This window comes from Canis aureus, chromosome 2 (genome assembly GCF_053574225.1).
Source record: "Canis aureus isolate CA01 chromosome 2, VMU_Caureus_v.1.0, whole genome shotgun sequence".
In the NCBI taxonomy this organism is placed as follows: domain Eukaryota; kingdom Metazoa; phylum Chordata; class Mammalia; order Carnivora; family Canidae; genus Canis; species Canis aureus.
The window spans coordinates 80894644-80911463 of NC_135612.1; positions in this window are offsets into that span (position 1 = coordinate 80894644).

The window sequence follows — 16820 nt, forward strand, 5'->3', positions numbered from 1 at the left end:
GGGCAGGAAGAGAAAAACAAACAAACAAACAACCACTTACCTCTAGGAAGGTAAATCTTGTAAGGCAGATACATGTATCCAATCATCAAAATGTGATGTGATAAATATTGTAACGAAAATACGTAGACTTTACTATAGGAACTTGATGAAAGAGTAACTGATTCTTCACCATCAAGGCTAGTTTCAGACAGGTGTCTCTTGAAATTGGCCATGAAAAGAAGAAAGATGTCTTCTAAAAGTAGTTTTGTAAAACGCATAATGCTTATTCCTAGAGGATGTCCGGAGATTGTTTAGGCCCACCAAATCATATTCCCCTCCATTCCTGGTATCTAGAGAAATTCATTCATTCATTTGATATCATTGACATATAACAGAGACCGGAGGCTGAGCCAATGGCAATAAAATAAAATTGAAAGAAGACAAAGGGAAAAAAATGATTGAAGAGCCAAGATGATAAAATGACAATAACTACCATTTTTTTAGGAGGGGAGGGGCAGAGGGAGAGAGAGAATCTCAAGCAGGCCCCATGTTGAGCATGGAGCTAGGCGTGGGGCTTGAAGTCACAACACTGAGATCATGACCTGAGCAGAAATCAAGAGTCAGACTCTTAACTGCCTGAGACGCCCAGATGCCCCAATAATAACTATCATTTAATGAGCACTCATTTGATATCCGATGCCTGTTTCAATTCTTTATAACCCACACTGCAGCTGCAAAGTGGATATAATCTGCGTTTTGTGCAGATTATAAAAGTGACTTTTCAATGGGTTACATAACTTGTCTCAGGCCTCCCTGCCAGTGAGCAGAAGAGCTGAAGAGCTAAACTTCAGAACTGTTTCTCACCTCCCATCACTACCCTCACGTAGAAGACAGTGTCTGCTGTGCTGCTGTATCATCCATGCTTTAACTTCCATGTAGGAACACCGAGGATTATGAGCCATATCATAGCAAAATTTAGTAGCTGAGTGCAATGAAAAATATGTGAAAACCCAACAGTTTGGATATGTTAAGGTCTTTCTGAAAAAGGCAGGATCTACAGGGTCTAATTTTTTACGGTTAAAGATCTTTTCTTCTGTCCCCATGCTCTAATTTTATAGTTAAACATAGCGACAGAAAAGAAAGGATCAGATATATTCCAGTGGTATGACAGGATGCAGTTCCTCATTTCACCTCATATAAAACACACACAAATGCACACACACACACACACACAGTTACACTTTTATACTGAGTTTGAAAAGCTAGATAGAGAAGTGGGCTCTAATTCAGGGCATCAGCATTAACCCAGAAACTCTTCCTTTGTCATGTCAGAAAACTGCACTACACTTAACAAGTTGTGGCTTAACTTCATTACTTTCATACACTTCATTAGTTTAGAGAAATTTAAGGGGAAATAATCTGTGCATATGTTATAGTTCTATGGAAAAGATCTCAATCTCTTGAGCTGAAAAATCTATTCATAAGATTTTACTGCCCTTGTATTTAATGAAGAAAAAAATCAGATTACTTTTATTTTCTGAGGGGAAAAATCTCAGATGATGTATTTGGATACCTAATTAAAATGCTTATGTACCTTGCCTAATTAAAACTAGACACTTGTTCAAAATAACAGGACATCTAATGCATCTATTTATAAATAACTCAGATGAAATGACTGGAAGCCAAAAGAAGCAGAGTAACTGAACTCTGTTCATGTATTAACCTTCAAGATCCTCCACCCACTGCTTTTTCATAGGAAAACTGTGTAAAACAAGCCCTGTCCTGAGTAAGCCTTTAAAAGGATCTGCACTGGTGGCATAGCAAAAAGGAAAACTATCTATAGCTGAGTCTGATTTTTTTTTTTTCCCCAGAGTGTTGTGACCACAACCCAGAACTACATCAGTCATGATGGGATTAGAGGATTGTTTTTTTTTTTTTTTTTAATACCTGAAAGATCTCATTAATGCAAAAGGGACCCAAAGAGCCTGCTTCTTCTCTATTTGCTTAAATATCTTTAATCATAGAAAGAGCCTCTATCTTAGGAGACAGAAACTGCTTGTAAAAACCCTGAACAAATCTTGGATGAGCATCTGGGATAGGCTATAACATTTCTAAATAGTTCAATGAATGGGATAGGATAATGGAATTTTGCCTGGAATATGTAAAAACTCAAACTTGGTTTTATGACTCTTAACAAGAACTTTATTGGAACCTCAGTCAAAATCCATTAAATTGCAATCTGCTGTATTCGTTGTTTTTATATACTCTCATGTTTATCTCTTCAGTTTTTGTTTTTTTTTTTAATATTAGGAGTTCTAATTTTATGGCCAGTCTAAAAAGAGAGAAATCATTGCATTTAACTGCAATAATTGTGTATGTCTCCCATGGAAAAGATAGATGTCTATAGATGTTTGTCAGAGAACTGCTTTCTTTACAAGATAATAGGACAAAGTTTAGAATAGAGAAGTAATTTTGTGATTTGTTCCTTCTAAAACAGGCCAAAATTTCTGAACACGTTCACATTGAAAAACTTCAAGACCATTCCTTTGGATGAAGATTATATTAAAGAATAGACTATTAAGAACATTTCCTGTAATGCCTTCTGTAAATTAGTTTAAAATCTGTCTACCTTTATCCTACCTTTCCTCTCTTCCTCCCTCCCTTTCTGTCTGTCTTTCTTCCTTTCTTCAACATGTGTTCTTGGGCATTAACTATATTCCATGAGTTCGGTTAGTTCCTGGTGACATAATACTAAATAATGCATACATACTATCTGTACTCTGGGAACTTAAAATCTATTTGAGGAGACTGTCCATTTTGTTGATCCTAATGGCCAATTTAATCCGTCTTGGAGACTACAAAAATAAAAATCACACCTTCCCTCTTTAAGTTGTTGAGCGTTTAGTTAGTAAATGAGCATCATCCATAATAAACTTTAACTCCATTTATAAATAATGAAATCAGCTCTACTTCATCTCAAATGTTGTTTATTCACCAATAGTAAGACCTCAGGTCTCCCTCAAGGTTTTCTTTAGGATTCAGGGGAAAAAAAAAAAGTATTGCAACCTCTGAAAGAGCATAGCAGCCATTTAATTAGTTTAACTTTGCTTCAGATTTGCTTATATTTAAGTGAGGTCCTTAGAGTTCCAAAGTTGACCATCTGACACATTTCTAAGATCTGAATACTCATATTGATTGACTTGGGTTTATTTTTTTTGCAAACTCTGTATTTTGAATTTTTATTAATCTCAGCTTTGAAGTTTGAGCTATATCAATTATAAACAAACACATATAGAAGTTATAATTCACAGAAATTCAGTGGTGGTGTTAAGTAGGCCAAGAATGGTGCTCATAGAATCTCCAGAATTATTTAAAACTTCTTGCAAAGATGCAATTCCACAAAGCTGTGCACTCTGTTCCCCTGGGACACCTACTGAAGTTGGCTGCTCCCTGGCCTCTGAAGTCCTACTAGATTATTCAAGACAGTGGGACATCTCTGATTTATAGAAGACATTTTCTGAAGGAGTTATTCATCCAGAGCATTAGAAAGTCTCTATTCCATTTTCTAGAGGGGTACAAATAGTCAACTCTTCTTACATCTGAAGGGCTGGAGTAAATGTGGCTTCATTTGTCAAAGAGGAGGTTGAAACAGTGGTGATAGGTACAGACTCTAGAAGCCATGGCCTTATTTTGAATTTGAAATTCACTGTTAGATAACCTTGGGCAACTTGCTGAAACTTTCTATATCTTGGTTGCTCACCTGAAAAGATGATAATTAATTTTCTCATAGAGTTGTTTTCAGGATTAAATAAATTAAAATTATTAAAACTCTTGAAATAGGGTCAGACTTACAGTAAGTTATATGTATATGTGTATGCATGTATATGTGTGTACATATGTATACACTAAATTACTTTATGCTAATTTGAAAATTAGCTGTCATCGAACAGAGGGATCCAGGAATAATTAAATGATCACATGTCTAAACTTCAACTTTCTTTTATCACAGACACACCTGCTTAATGAATGGAAGCATTAAGAAAAACCAAGTTGATTATAATAATCAAAGCAATGTGGTAATGGCACAAAAACAGATACATAGATCAATGGAACAGAATAGAGCCTAGAAATAAACCAAACATAGTTAGTTAATCTATAACAGAAGAGGGAAGAATATAAATGGGGAAAAGACAGTCTCTTTTGATACTGGAAAAACTGGACAGCTATATGCAAAAGAATAAAACTGGGCCACTTTCTTACACCACACACAAGAAATAAACTCAAAATGGATTAAAGACCTAAATGTGAGAGCCAAAACCATAAAACTCCTAGAAGAAAACATAGGTAGTAACCTTTTGGACACTGGCCTCTGCCACATTTGGGAAACAGAAAAAGCTAAACTATTAGGACTACACTAAAGTAGAAAGCTTCTGCACAGTGAAGAAAACAATCAACAAAATGAAAAGGCAATCTATTGAATGGAATGAGATATTTGTAAAAGACATATCTAAAAAGGGATTAATATACAAAATATGTGAAGAACTTATACAACTCAACACCAAAATAAAACAAATAATTTGATCACAAATAGGCGGAGGGAAAAAAATGGGCAGAGTCCCTGAATAAACAATTTTTCCAAAGAAGCCATATAAATGGCCAACAGACACATGAAAAGATATTCAAAATCAGTAATTAATTATCAGGGAAATGCACATCAAAACTGCAATGACATATCACCTTACACCTGCCAGAATGACTAGAAATAAAAAGACAAGAAATAGCAAGTGTTGATGAAGATGTGGAGAAAAAGGAACCCTCATGAACTGTTGGTGGGAATGTAAATCAGTGCACCAACTGTGGAAAACAGTATGGAGTTTCATCAGACTGTTAAAAATAGAAACATCCTATGGTACAGTAATTCCACCACTGGATATTTACCCAGAGAAAACCAAAACACTAATTCAAAAAGATATATACACCCTTATGTTTATCGCAACATTATCTACTTAATAGCCAAGATTTGGAAGCCACCTATGTGTCCATTGTTGGATGAATGGATAAAGGTGTGGTGTAGACATGCAATGGAATATTGCTCAGCCATAAAAAGGAATGAAATCTTGTTATTTGCAACAACATGGATAGACCAAAAGGCAATTTTGCTAAGTGAAAAAGTCAGACAGAAAATGACAAATACCTTGTGATTTCACTTGCATGTGAAATTTAGAAACTAAAATAAATGAGCAAATAAAAAAGCAGAAACAGACCCATAAATGCAGAGAACAAAACTGATGGTTGCCAGAGGGAGGAGGGTGAGAGGATGGAGAAAATAGGTGAAGGGAAGTAGGAGATTCAGGCTTCCAGTTACAGAATGAATAAAATAGTGAAAAAGTCATTAAAAACTTTCCTTTGCAGATTATTTATTGTATTGGCAGTAAGAGACAGTATTCACCACTTATCTCTTTCTGGAAAAATATTTTGAGGGTAATAATTATGTCTGTATTTTTTTCCCCAAAATGCAGATCAGAGGTGTGTTATTCTCTTAGGTATTATCCTAGTTAGCTCTAGGTGGAGGGAATCTCTTCAAGTGTGATCTCTTTACTGACCACTCTTATGACATAGGAGCAGTTGAGCAAAATTCACAAAAAATTCAAGAAGACCACTGGTGGTTTTTGTATAAAATAAGGATTTATCTCTATTTCTGCCCCAGCTCAGAGATATAAGTGAAATTATCATCTCTAAATGTAAATTTATTAAGAGAAAAGAGTAGATTCAAAAAGAGTAGATCAATGTGGTCTTTTTACATGTTTATGAGCAATATTAGCTTCCCCCCACCCTCAATAACTTGCTACAATTTCAAATTATTTCAGGGGATAGTTTTTTACTAGAATCCATTAATGGATTTACTATATGTATCAGACAGTCATAGCTATATGATTCTTGTAATACAGTGTGTTGGTGCTAAAGTGATCAAAAGTGAACAAAATATCCTTCTGACTATGGGACGCCTGAGTGGCACAGTTGGTTGTGCCTCCAACTCTTGGTTTCAGCTGGGGTTGTTGGTCCCAGAGTCATGAGATGTGTCTGGATGTGCCTACTTAGGATTCTATCTCCCTTTCCCTTTGCCCCTCCCCTCTGCACTCTCTCTCAAATAAATGAATAAATCTTAAAAAAATATATCCTTCTGACTTCAAATTGTTACATTTGTTGCCTAGATGTACGGTTGGTTGTCCTTCGATTTACCTGTATTTATTGCACACAGATTCCTTTTATCACCTAAAAACTCTTAGTTTCTTCATCAAATAAGAAAAGATAGCAACATGTGAAAGAAAGTACAGTTTCTTCTCATTGTAACTCTGTTGGTATCCCACTGACTCGAAGGAATCAGTGGGAGAGAAGAAAACAGCTTTTAAAACGGGTAGTAACATAGTTCTGAATGTCCTTGATTTACTGTGTTTAACATGTCATTTAAATTGTTGGACCTGGCACTCTCTACTGAATTTATCTTGGTAAAAATAAATAAATAAATAAATAAATAAATAAATAAATAAATAAATATATCAGAAATATGTTATCTATACAAAATTATCGCCAGTACGGACAGATTTTTAACTTCAAGCATCACTGGTAGCAATTGATTCATTTTAATCTCAATGGCAGTATGTAGTTGCCTATTAAAATATATTTCCAAAACTATTTGAGGAAAAATGTAATATAAATCATTCTGGAGTCTAAATTTTCACACATACAATCTCTTATTTTTGTTGTCGTTGTTGTTGTCAATTACTAAGGTTGCCTAGAACATTCAAGACCAAGTTAAAAGTATGTACTACTGAAAACTGTGTCTTTTTAACCTGCCTTGGCAAGAGAAGAAGAAAGGAAGAAATGAGGGAAGAGAATAGAGGGTGAGAGGAAACAGGGAAGAGTGGAAGGAAGGGAGGGAGGAGCAAAAGAAGGAAAGAAAGGAGGGAGAGATATCAGAATGGAGGGGAAGAGGGAAGTAGGAAGGCAAGGAAGAAAGATAAAGGATGTAGAGGGGTCAAGAGTGAGTGTGGAGATCCAAGGAGGAACAAAACAGAGAGACAGAGAGAGAGAGAGAGAGATGAGGCGGGGGATTCCTAGGAATTTTTTTTTAATGTATGCATATGAAATTGACTCTGTTCAGAACATGAATAAGCTTCTGCATTCTTTTGCTCTTAAATGGCGTACTGAATTAGGAAAAAGATCCCTTTATGTTTACACATAAAGATTTTACATTATCGTGTACCGTGTAAGATACCACAAAACGTGTTTCTCAATAGTCAACATTCTGGCCTGGAATTTGGTCAGATTAAAGAGCGAATGAACCTCTAGAGCAGAGTTTTCAACCAGGCACAATTCTGAGCCCCTCTCCCCCCACTAGGGTGTGGGGTGGGGACATTTTGCAATGTTTAGAAACATTTTTTATTAAATGACTAAGGAGAAGGTGCCCTTGGTGTCTAGTGAGTGGAAGCCAGGGATACTCCTAAATACCCCATAATGCCCAGGGTAGCCTCTCACAACACAAATTCATCTGGGCCGAAGTGTAAATAGTGTCACTGTTGAAAAATTTTGCTTAGAAAAAAAACCCTTCACTGTGCCCTCACAGTGAGTGCTCAGTTAAGGAAAATTCTCTGCACAAGACACAATTATTGAAGCAGATCTGAAAGTTCTCATTGGAAGGTGGGACCGTGGTTAAGCATATAGAAGTGTGGACCTTGGGGCCATCCAGATGTGGTTTGGGAGTCCTAGGTCCTTTAGGTCAAATAATTTAATTTGACCAAGACTCAGTCTCCCCATCTGAAAATAGAGATCATAAAAGCTAATTTTTCTATTTGCTTAGATATAATTGTGGGTTGATATTACACTCAGAGTCTAGAACATGCATAGTTGATAAATTACCATGGCTTGTATTATTGTTGTCGTTATTATTCTGAAAGCATGAAATTAAACATACATTAAGAAATTTCTAGTCTTTTCACCAGTATCCTCCTGACCTCCAAGTTAGCTAAAATCACATCACTTCATGAAAAGGAAATCTAAGCAAATTCATTTTTCATCACAAGCACAAGGACTTGCCATTAGCTCACTCTTTTCTAGTTCTTCATATATTTAGAGACTTCTACTGTTCCACTAACACATGTTCTTCTTTCTTATAAGCTTCATGTCATTACCTAGATTAAAAACATTATAGCTAAGCATCCAGGGGGCTATTTATCTTGAACAATTGACAACACTGCTGTGCCATATTACGTATGTAGACATTGAGAGGCATAAACACAGTAAAAAGAGCAATCAGAGTGTGGGTGTGTGTTTGTGGTCTTCTAATTGTTATATGCAGAACTTAGAACATAGGATGTCTGGGTGGCTCAGTGGTTGAGCATCTACCTTTGACTCAGATTTGTGATCCTGGGTCCTGGAATCAGGTCCTGCATCAGGCTCACTGCGGGGAGCCTGCTTCTCCCTCAGCCTATGTCTCTGCCTCTCTGTGTGTCTCCCATGGATAAATAAATAAAATATTTAAAAAATAAAAATAAATAGATAAATTAGAACATCTAATTCAGTCCTGATTCTAAGGAAAGCTATTATGATCCACTTTTTTTTTTTTTTTTGGCTCTTTGCATTACTACAGATCATAGTACCTTTTCCTGAACAATGAATAAAGATACCTATTAATCAGCAATCAGTCACTCAAAATTAGTGCATTAGTGAATGTTGAGACTGTTGAAATATGCTGAATGATTTAGCAGATGTGCTCTGTTACTTCCAAGAATATGATTCCATAACGACATGTAATGTCAGTCTTGAAAACCGTTAGTATTGGAACATAATTTTTCCTATTAAAGAGAGGCCTCTAAAGCAAAGACAAGACATTAAGGTGTTTTACAAATCTTGGGAGTCTTGGGATTTTATCAATCTGAGTAGTCTTAAGTGGCACTACTCTCAGCGTTGTATAACAGGAAATCCGAGGAAGATGCAGAAAAACCACTAAATTCTCTCTATCTCCATCTTCATTTCTATCCCTATTCCTGTCTCTATATAGCAAGATCCACGGGATGGGGGTGTAAATAAATGCAAGAAGCAAAGATTCCAACAAGGAAGTGAAAAAAAGAAATCCTTGTGGGTTTTTATTTATTAATTAATTTTTTTAAAAGCTCCTTTTGATTCAAGAAAGAAAACGGGCAAATGTCTCTCATCCATAGATCAATTTGTTCTTCTGCCGTGAGGAAGAGTGGGATGTGGGACAAGAAGCCAGGAGTATTTTTATGAAACTCTCTTCTGTAGGAAATGACGAATGAAGAAATGTTCTTTATCTCTCAAATTAGAGTTTCAAGGAACAGAGAGATGATTTTGAGCTGGATAATCAGAAAAAGTGGTAGGGAACCTAAGCTGGATCTACACATTGTACCACGTGCAGGATTTGGACAGGGTTTGGGGGAGAACACCTTTGGGGATTGGGAAAAATGACCTAGAGACTGAATTATATAAGGCAAGTTGGGGAATATCGGATACACCTAACTGGGGCACACAGTGGCTGTGAGGAGTTAGGGGCAGATACAACTGGAAAGGTAGAAAGATAAAACGGCATGAATAGAACACTGAGAACACACATCCATTTTCTGTGTTTTCAAGTATTTGATTTTCTCCTTAATGTCATTAAGCACATACCGCAGGGGCTAGAATTAAAATGTTCAATAAAAGGCAGGTGGTAGGTAAACTCTTCAGGCCTCTTTAGAAACAACTCCATGGTGCTCTAGGATGCAGACGTGATGGAATAATCCTTAGGGCACCAAAATGGGAATCAATAAATCCAAACCACTTTCTCTCCTTGGGTCCTCCTCTGAATCGGGAAGAGGGTCCAAATTGGCTCCCAAATGAATCACCTACCCAGTATGTGGCCACAAGAAAATGGGGAACCTTAACTACAGACAACTGGCAAAGGGGAACTGGGGTATTTAAATAAAATACGATAGAAGGAATGTTTGATTGATGAAAACAGTAGGTAGCTGCCATTGTTGATGTATCAAAATAATGTGAAAGAAAGATTAAATCCTATACAGGGTGGGTGTAAAAAAATGGAAGTCAGAAGTAGGGCACTTGCAAGACTGCTGCAGTGTGGGAGTAGGGACTCCTGTTCCTCCCAACTGTGCTCTGGGAATACCGAACCCTTGCAGGTACAATCTCTGATTTCTCGGTTTCCCTCCCTTTAGCCTTTAGCATTGCTATTTCCTATGCTCAGAATATTTATTTTCTTCTTATTGCCTGTTTAACTACTCTCAATATTTCCATGTTAACCTTTATAAACCTTCTTTATCAGCCTCCCCAGGTGCCCCAGCCAGACTTGTTTTTTTTTTTTTTTTTTTAATGTCCTAAGAACCATATGCATTTTTCTCCTGTGGTATTTGTAATTACATTTAGTATTACCAGTGTTGCAAGTAACATTCTTCTTGAATTCATGGGGCATATCTTATTCGACTCTATATCTTCAGTATCAAGCATAGCGGCAAATATTTCATTTCATATATATATATGTTTGTTGAAATAGATTTATTATATATGATATGATGCCTGTAGCCTCTTCCTCCCACTAAAAGCAACAGATTTAAAGATTTCTTGTAGTTAGGTTATCACATTTTGTTCCATTTCACCTGGGCTCAACAGATTGCCGCAGGATGACCTAAAAGAAGCCAGTAAGATGACCAGCAGCCTATGAACATAACCATTTTGCCCGATTCAGTCAGACCATAACAGAACTGAGACTGAAGAATGTCAATTGAGGGGCACCTGGGCAGCTCAGTGGTTGAGCACCTCTGCCTTTGGCTCAGGTCGTGACCCTGGGTCCTGAAATCGAGTCCTACATCAGGCTCCCCGCAGGGCCCTGCTTCTCCCTCTGTCTATGTCTCTGCCTCTCTCTGTGTGTCTGTCATGAATAAATAAATAAAACCTTTAAAAAAAAAGAATGTCAATTGAATTCAATTCATGTTTAAATACCCACATGGGGCTAGTGGCTATCATATTGAACAGATCATGTCTAATAAGCACAACTCTTGGTTGCAACAGAGGGAACGGCAGTGGAGGCAGAGATGGGCCAAGTCACAGCTGTGCCCAGGAAGAGATGAAGAGATTCATGGCAGTTAGGAGGTGAAGAGAGTACTGACACTGGATGGTATAATGAATAACCATTCAGCTCCCTGAGAGGTAGTGCTTCGACGGCTGAGTTAGATCCAGAACTTTTTTCTCATAATTACTGCAAAAACCTTCAAATGTCTCAGTTCTTTGAAACATAAGGGCAAAATTATTTAATCATTAAATACTCGGTATTTTTATTTTTGTTTTTGTTTTCCAGGAAGGGAGACAAAGAGCAACCTTTGAGGATTCATCCCCTTCTTACTACCATTTTTAATATTATTACTCCCTACCTTTCACTCACCACTCCCAAACACCCACTAAACCACTCCTTTTCTATTTCCCCATCCTGAAATTCTTTCAATTCTTCCAATCTTTATACTCTCTCAGACCTTCTGGCCTGTAGACACAATTATCTTTGCCTGAAAACTTCACCTTCATTCCTAAACTTGGATGCTCCTTTGAACAGCTATTCTAAGATAGATGCCCACAAGTTATCCTAAACAACTTCAATTTTCTTATTGTCAAATATACCAAGTACCACGTTCTGTATGATTCTTATTACCACAATGTATTTTTCCTCTGACTGCCTCCGACCCATATTATATAACTCTATAAGAGAAGAGATCATTCATATCTTGATCACCACTATACCCCAAATATCTGGCATTGTGTTTGATATGCCTCATTTAATTCTAGTAAGTTAATAAATTACATCTGCATTTCCTGGAGGAAATGCATAATGTTTAACAGTATAGGGGAAAAAAGATACATGAGTAATTTTTTGCAAGAATATGATACATTTTCAGAAATCCTGTTCTGAATTAAATTATCCTTATGTATTTGAAAATAAGGAAAAACAACTTTGAGAGTCATAATGGCAATGATTTTTTCTTTTTTTTTTAACAATTTATTTATTTATTTTAGAGGGTGAGGGGTAGAGGGAGAGGAAGAGAGAAACTTAAGCAGACTCTACACAGAGCATGAAATCCGATGTGGGGCTCCCATCTCATGACCCTGAAATCATGACCGGAGCCAAAACCAAGAGTCAGATGCTTAACCAACTGCACCACCCAGGTGCTCCTGCAATGATCATTTTAATAGAGGACTTTTCCAGAAGTTTGTTTACCTGCACAACTAGAAAAGACTGAGAAGTGGTATCACATCTTTGAGAAGCTATGATTGAAATCCACTTGGGACACCCGGGTGGCTCAGTGGTTGAACATCTATCTTTGGCCCAGAACATGGTCCTGGAGTCCCGGGATCGAGTTCCACATTGGGCTCCCTGCAAGGAGCTTGCTTCTCTCTCTTCCAGTCTCTGTCTCTCTCTCTCTCTCTCTCTGTGTCTCTCCCTCTTTGTGTGTGTCTCTCATGAATAAATAAAATAAAATCTTTAAAAAAAAATAAATACACTTTCTGATTTGAATCTTAGCCTGGATATTATACTGTGCCTGAGATGGTTGTAACCAACTTACTGGTTAAAATTGAATCAAATATAGCCAAAAAATAAATAAATACATTTAAAGCTAATGAGGAACATCTAGACAGACATTCCAAGACTGAAGCTGACCATGATGTGAGTGAAATAAATGTGTCCCATCTGATTCCTCTGTGCTGGTTTCTTTAAATCTGTGTGGATGGAGTGATACCTCTGGGTGTTTTTTGTTGTTGTTTTGGGTTTTTTTTGTTTTGTTTTGTTTTGTTTTGTTTTGTTTTGTTTTGCCATGGTGCTGCAGAGATCAAGGTCTTTTATTCATGAGTCTGATGGAAACAAGCAATGCAAATGCCATTTCCAAATTACTTCTAGTAATTTGGCTCCAACTCGCTATCATTTTTTACATATTTGTAACACAGGTTGAAACTAAACCTCAGTATATCCTTGTTTACGGATCTTCCTGCCCTTCCCAAAGAGTTAAAATATAAATTGGTACCTTCATCTCCCGTGAAACACCAAAGCGATGTATGATTCTTTGTCAGTATTGGATCTGATTACAATAGAGTGAAGATTATTTTTCCACCTGTGACACTGTCGTTATAATCGTCTGACTTACATTTATAGTCAAGTGGGAGTGTTTCTCTGATGACTTAGAGCCTTTAAACCTGAGGATAACAAAATGCTGGCTGTGAAGTACATATAAATCCTCAGCAGAGAGAAAAATCAAATCATCTGTTTTACTATTTGTTTTCATCTAATAAAAGATGAAGAAAAACAGAAAAAAGTGAGTCTAGAGCATGCCAGGCAATTTAAGGAAAGATGTCAACAGGCAGTGTACTAAACATCTCTCTATGCATCCCAGTAATTGACATAGCAGGAGCATAACTTAAGTACTACAAAAAAAAAGAAAAAAAAGGACTCGCTGAAGGATGAGTTTCTTTGACTAAGAGCTATATCAGGACTCCTGTTCACCCTCTTTACCAATAACTTCTATAGCCTTGAAACAAATTTTCCAATATAGCAGCACTCTCAACTGCTCTTTTTATTTCTCAAATCATGTATGGACTGATAGATAGTACCTGTCCATTTTGACGGAGAACTTTCTTTTCTCCAGTTGTGTTCCCAGATTATTTTAGTCAGTAAGAATGTCCATTGTTTCTTACAGTAGACATAGACTTTTATAGTAAAGCTTTTTCAATAGCTTCATTTCCAGAGTTTTAACAAAATCAGCTACCCCTGACAACTTTAGAGTCAAAATTTGCCAACATTCCCAGTTGGAAGCTTCAGAGACAGTCATATTGGAGAATCCATACTGAAATAATCTAATTTACATACTGAAGAACCCATCCATGTTTTCTATGCTGATTAGACACTAAATTATAGGTTCACCATTGTTGTCTTTTTTTTTTTTTGCATGGTTATGTATTATTTTCTTCAAAATATATATTTCACATCTAATTTACAAGTTTAGCAGAGTTTATATTTAGTCTTCACATGGAGATTATTCCTTTGCATTAGTTTGGTAAGAACAAACTCTGAAGATATGTAGCATATCGTATATTTTACTGGAATAGGAAATAGCTAATGTCAAATGTTACACTGGAATGATAATCTAACTTTTTTTTTTAAATACAGTTTTCTTTGGGGGCAGATAAAAAGTGTCCAATCTTTAAATCATTTAAAATTAAATTGTTTCTTTTATTACTCTTAAATTTGTTCACTGCCCATAATTTTAGAATACTTCAAAATGTTCACTTTTTTAGTATATGTGCTGCCGAAGCGAGCACTCAAAATGTTCACTTTTTTATATTGTTAATGTAAGACCTGGTCAAGTATACATTTGGAAAACGTAAAAGAGAACAAAAAGCCACTCCACTTCAAGAATTCCATTTGTCACAGTATTTCTGTTTATTTTAATATAAAACTTTATACTATTTTTTGCTGAACATAATATAGTGAGCTTTTATCTGTGGCATTTAAGTGGAGATATGCTTAAAGCTTTTGATCCAATGGAAAAAAGGCAAATCTCCTACTGAGAACTTCCAGAGTAAGACACACTTTTTAATTTTTTATGAAGTGGACGATGATTATTCCTGAAATGAGAAGATTATGAGCTCTTTTCAGGTTGCCTGAGGACTTTATGCACATCCACCTGCATCTCTTACAAAGTCTACTTTTTGTGATTCTACGGATGAGATTTTTATATTGCTGGTCAATGGACAGAAATAACCCTGAAAATTAGGGTAACCACATAATCTAAAGTGAGGGTGATTATTAGTGACTTTACTGGACAAAGACATGAACGAGTGCTGCCCTGGTCAAACGAGGACATAATTAAGTAAGGAACAAGAAGAGAAATTTTCGTGATGGGTTCTCAAAAATTAATATCAATTGAAGAAGTTTTTTGTATATATTAGGGTCAGCAAACTATAATTCACTCGTCATATCCAGCCCATCATTTGCTTTTGTATATCTCCTCAGTTAAGGATAATATTTATGCATTTAAATGATTAAACTAAAGAACTGGAAATGTGTTTTCTTTCTCATCATATAAATACATACATGATATCTGATTTTACTTCTTAAACTGCAAAACCTAAAATATTTCTTTTCTCTTAGAAGTAGTCCCTTTTCTCTTAGAAATATTCCCTTTTCTCTTTAGAGAAAAAGTTTGCCAACCTTTGTATAGGTTTATACTTCTAGTCTAACCATTCATGTTGTTTAATACTTTGCTTCCTATCCAAATCTCTGATTTGGCATTTTTCACAACAGAGTAAGATATCAACCACTGTAAAGAAAAAGAAAAAAGATCCCTTTGAACTCCAGAGAATATAATTGTCCCCACAACACATGGATAAATACTGACTTACAAAGTAAACATATTATTAAATTCAGCTTCAGCTAAGAATTATCACTGAAAACTATTTATGCTAAAGATAATTTAGACTCATTTGGTAAAACTCAAATCTTTAAAAATTATCATAGAATACCTGGATCTCTAAAACTCTACCGTCTGTCAGTGAATCACAAACTCCAGTTTAAGAAATACTAATCTATCATATTCCAGCGGTACTGTATGGTCTGGAAAAACATTCAAATAATTGTTTCTCTCTTAAAGGGAGGTGTTAAAACTAAGAAGACCTCGCCGTCTTCTTATTTTATTTTCTTATTTTTTTCTAGGTTTTTCCCCCCTCTTCCTTTTCATAAAGGTATTATGAAATGGTTTAAATACACAGTTAAATTTTTATAACAATCCATAAAACTGCAATAAAAATGTTCTTTATAATATTCTATAAAACACACTTAGAAAAAAACCCTGATATTATCCAATCAAGTTACTACTAATTTTACTAAGTCTGGGATATTGTAATGTACTCTCAATGAAATTACCAAAATAAAACATCTTGTTTTTATCTCTATCTTTAGATTGCTTATTCAGGTTCTTCTTTAGTGAACTCTTTTTTTTTTTTTTTAATTAGGTGCATTGATTAACATTTTTATTTTTCAAAGCCCGTATTAATCTCTAAGATTATATCTGACATTTATTTGTTGACCTCATGTATCTTTCTTGTGACTTTTCTGGTAATGGATCATTTGAATCATAACTTTTAATGGAAAAAATAAAACTGAACGTCACGAGTAAACTATAATTTTTGTTTACCATCATCTGAGAGTTTGGGGGCAAATTTTACATTTATTAACAATTAAGCATCTTCTACATATTCCCACAGGGGTTTCAATAAATAGGCAAAATTATATCAGTGTGGGTCACACATATTAAATTCAACCAATGAATAAAATTTCCATTTAACAACCGCACAACAGGAAAAAATAAAGTTAGTGTTAAAAAAGAACATAAATGTTTAGTATTCCACATTTTATATTCATATCCTTTCCTCACTCCCTGCAGCTTGGAAAATTTACATTATCTTTGTTAATCACCTTCCTCCATGCAGTTTATAAACAAGTATTAGAGTAGGGATAAAGATAAGAGAAAATAAACAAATGTAAGTTCAGTCCCTATTCACTCTGCCTTCTAAGAGCTCAAGTAGTGATATTGTAAATTTCCATTAAAATAAAGCTGATTGGGTTTCAAATCCTCTAGTCTTTGCTGGCTACCTAACATTCTACCACCTCCAGAGAATATTAGGTTTACTTCAAAAGGGGAAAAACACAGAGCAAATAACTTAAAGTACAGCAAAAAGCTTTGAGATGGGGACACACAAAAAAGTTTAAATGTAAAAACAGAAAAAGGACAAGACAA